This window comes from Papaver somniferum, unplaced genomic scaffold (genome assembly GCF_003573695.1).
Source record: "Papaver somniferum cultivar HN1 unplaced genomic scaffold, ASM357369v1 unplaced-scaffold_67, whole genome shotgun sequence".
Classification (NCBI taxonomy): domain Eukaryota; kingdom Viridiplantae; phylum Streptophyta; class Magnoliopsida; order Ranunculales; family Papaveraceae; genus Papaver; species Papaver somniferum.
In genome coordinates this window covers 1,443,129-1,447,211 of record NW_020649526.1, presented here as the reverse complement: position 1 = coordinate 1,447,211, position 4,083 = coordinate 1,443,129, and positions in this window count along the sequence as shown.

Sequence of the window (4,083 nt, the reverse complement as noted above, 5' to 3'; positions counted from 1 at the left end):
AAGATAATCTTCATTATTATAGGGAATTTTGTTAGTATTATTCTTTATAAATAATTAAGTCACTTTCAATTGGGTTTAAAGAATCCCCTGGCTAGTAGATCTAGTGCTACGAAATATAATTAACTTAAAGCTTTTTCAGAGCTTTTTAGAGTTCTTCAGAGCTCTTTAGATTTTTCAGAGCTCTTTAGATATTTTAGGTCTTTTTAGAGTTTTCAGGGTTTTTTAGAGTTTTCAAGGCTTTCTAGAGATCATTCAAAGTTGGTCTTCACTATTGTAGGGATTTGTTATTATCATTCTTTAACGAATCTCATAGCTTGTAGATCTCAGTGCTACGGAGTATAATTAAATTTAAGCTTTTCAAGGATTTAAGAGTCTTCCTGAGCTTTTTAGAGTTTCTCAGAGCTCTTTCAGGTCTCTTTAGTGTTTTTAGGGTTTTAAGGAAACATTCAAAGATAATCTTCATTATTATAGGGAATTTTGTTAGTATCATTCTTTATAAATAATTAAGTCACTTTTAGTTGGGTTTAAAGAATCCCCTGGATAGTAGATCTAGTGCTACGAAATATAATTAACTTAAAGCTTTTTCAGAGCTTTTTAGAGTTCTTCAGAGCTCTTTATATTTTTCAGAGCTCTTTAGATATTTTAGGTCTTTTTAGAGTTTTCAGGGTTTTTTAGAGTTTTCAAGGCTTTCTAGAGATCATTCAAAGTTGGTCTTCACTATTGTAGGGATTTGTTATTATCATTCTCTAACGAATCTCATAGCTAGGGATTTGTTATTATCATTCTCTAACGAATCTCATAGCTTGTAGATCTCAGTGCTACGGAGTATAATTAAATTTAAGCTTTTCAAGGATTTAAGAGTCTTCCTGAGCTTTTTAGAGTTTCTCAGAGCTCTTTCAGGTCTCTTTAGTGTTTTTAAGGTTTTTAGGAAACATTCAAAGATAATCTTCATTATTATAGGGAATTTTGTTAGTATCATTCTTTATAAATAATTAAGTCACTTTCAGTTGGGTTTAAAGAATCCCCTGGCTAGTAGATCTAGTGCTATGAAATATATTTAACTTAAAGCTTTTTCAGAGCTTTTTAGAGTTCTTCAGAGCTCTTTAGATATTTTAGGGCTTTTTAGAGTTTTCAGGGTTTTTTAAAGTTTTCAAGGCTTTTTAGAGAACATTCATAGTTGATCTTCACTATTGTAGGGATTTTTTACTATCATTATTTAACGAATCTCCTAGCTTGTAGATCTCAGTGCTATAGAGTATAATTAAATTGAAGCTTTTCAAGGATTTCAAAAGTCTTCCTGAGCTTTTTAGAGTTTCTCAGAGCTCTTTCAGGTCTCTTTAGTGTTTTTAGGGTTTTTAGGAAACATTCAAAGATAATCTTCATTTTTATAGGGAATTTTGTTAGTATCATTCTTTATAATTAATTAAGTCACTTTCAGTTGGGTTCAAAGAATCCCCTGGCTAGTAGATCTAGTGCTATTAAATATAATTAACTTAAAGCTTTTTCAGAGCTTTTTAGAGTTCTTCAGAGCTCTTTAGATATTTTAGGGCTTTTTAGAGTTTTCAGGGTTTTTTAAAGTTTTCAAGGCTTTTTAGAGTTTTCAAGGCTTTCTAGAGATCATTCAAAGTTGGTCTTCACTATTGTAGGGATTTGTTATTATCATTCTCTAACGAATCTCATAGCTAGGGATTTGTTATTATCATTCTCTAACGAATCTCATAGCTTGTAGATCTCAGTGCTACGGAGTATAATTAAATTTAAGCTTTTCAAGGATTTAAGAGTCTTCCTGAGCTTTTTAGAGTTTCTCAGAGCTCTTTCAGGTCTCTTTAGTGTTTTTAAGGTTTTTAGGAAACATTCAAAGATAATCTTCATTATTATAGGGAATTTTGTTAGTATCATTCTTTATAAATAATTAAGTCACTTTCAGTTGGGTTTAAAGAATCCCCTGGCTAGTAGATCTAGTGCTATGAAATATATTTAACTTAAAGCTTTTTCAGAGCTTTTTAGAGTTCTTCAGAGCTCTTTAGATATTTTAGGGCTTTTTAGAGTTTTCAGGGTTTTTTAAAGTTTTCAAGGCTTTTTAGAGAACATTCATAGTTGATCTTCACTATTGTAGGGATTTTTTATTATCATTATTTAACGAATCTCCTAGCTTGTAGATCTCAGTGCTATAGAGTATAATTAAATTGAAGCTTTTCAAGGATTTCAAAAGTCTTCCTGATCTTTTTAGAGTTTCTCAGAGATCTTTCAGGTCTCTTTAGTGTTTTTAGGGTTTTTAGGAAACATTCAAAGATAATCTTCATTATTATAGGGAATTTTGTTAGTATCATTCTTTATAAATAATTAAGTCACTTTTAGTTGGGTTTAAAGAATCCCCTGGCTTGTAGATCTAGTGCTACGAAATATAATTAACTTAAAGCTTTTTCAGAGCTTTTTAGAGTTCTTCAGAGCTCTTTAGATTTTACAGAGCTCTTTAGATATTTTAGGTCTTTTTAGAGTTTTCAGGGTTTTTTAGAGTTTTCAAGGCTTTCTAGAGAACATTCAAAGTTGGTCTTCACTATTGTAGGGATTTGTTATTATCATTCTTTAACGAATCTCCTAGCTTGTAGATCTCAGTGCTACAGAGTAAAATTAAATTGAAGCTTTTCAACGATTTTACGAGTCTTCATGAGCTTTTTAGAGTTTCTCAAAGATCTTTCAGGTCTCTTTAGTGTTTTTAGGGTTTTTAGGAAACATTCAAAGATAATCTTCATTATTATAGGGAATTTTGTTAGTATCATTCTTTATAAATAATTAAGTCACTTTTAGTTGGGTTTAAAGAATCCCCTGGCTAGTAGATCTAGTGCTACGAAATATAATTAAATTAAAGCTTTTTTCAGAGCTCTTTAGATTTTGCAGAGCTCTTTGGATATTTTAGGGCTTTTTAGAGTTTTCAGGGTTTTTTAGAGTTTTCAAGGCTTTTTAGAGAACATTCAAAGTTGGTCTTCACTATTGTAGGGATTTGTTATTATCATTCTTTAACGAATCTCATAGCTTGTAGATCTCAGTGCTACGGAGTATAATTAAATTGAGGCTTTTCAAGGATTTTAAGAGTCTTCCTGAGCTTTTTAGAGTTTCTCAGAGCTCTTTCAGGTCTCTTTAGTGTTTTTAGGGTTTTTAGGAAACATTCAAAGATAATCTTCATTATTATAGGGAATTTTGTTAGTATCATTCTTTATAAATAATTAAGTCACTTTTAGTTGGGTTTAAAGAATCCCCTGGCTAGTAGATCTAGTGCTATGATATATAATTAACTTAAAGCTTTTTCAGAGCTTTTTAGAGTTTTCAGAGCTCTTTAGATTTTTCAGAGCTCTTTAGATATTTTAGGTCTTTTTAGAGTTTTCAGGGTTTTTTAGAGTTTTCAAGGCTTTCTAGAGAACATTCAAAGTTGATCTTCACTATTGTAGGGATTTGTTATTATCATTCTTTAACGAATCTCCTAGCTTGTAGATCTCAGTGCTACGGAGTATAATTAAATTGAGGCTTTTCAAGGATTTTAAGAGTCTTCCTGAGCTTTTTAGAGTTTCTCAGAGCTCTTTCAGGTCTCTTTAGTGTTTTTAAGGTTTTTAGGAAACATTCAAAGATAATCTTCATTATTATAGGGAATTTTGTTAGTATCATTCTTTACAAATAATTAAGTCACTTTCAGTTGGGTTTAAAGAATCCCCTGGCTGTTAGATATAGTGCTACGAAATATAATTAACTTAAAGCTTTTTCAGAGCTTTTTAGAGTTCTTCAGAGCTCTTTAGATTTTTCAGAGCTCTTTAGATATTTTAGGTCTTTTTAGAGTTTTCAGGGTTTTTTAGAGTTTTCAAGGCTTTCTAGAGAACATTTAAAGTTGGTCTTCACTATTGTAGGGATTTGTTATTATCATTCTTTAACGAATCTCCTAGCTTGTAGATCTCAGTGCTACAGAGTAAAATTAAATTGAAGCTTTTCAACGATTTTACGAGTCTTCATGAGCTTTTTAGAGTTTCTAAGAGATCTTTCAGGTCTCTTTAGTGTTTTTAGGGTTTTTAGGAAACATTCAAAGATAATCTTCAT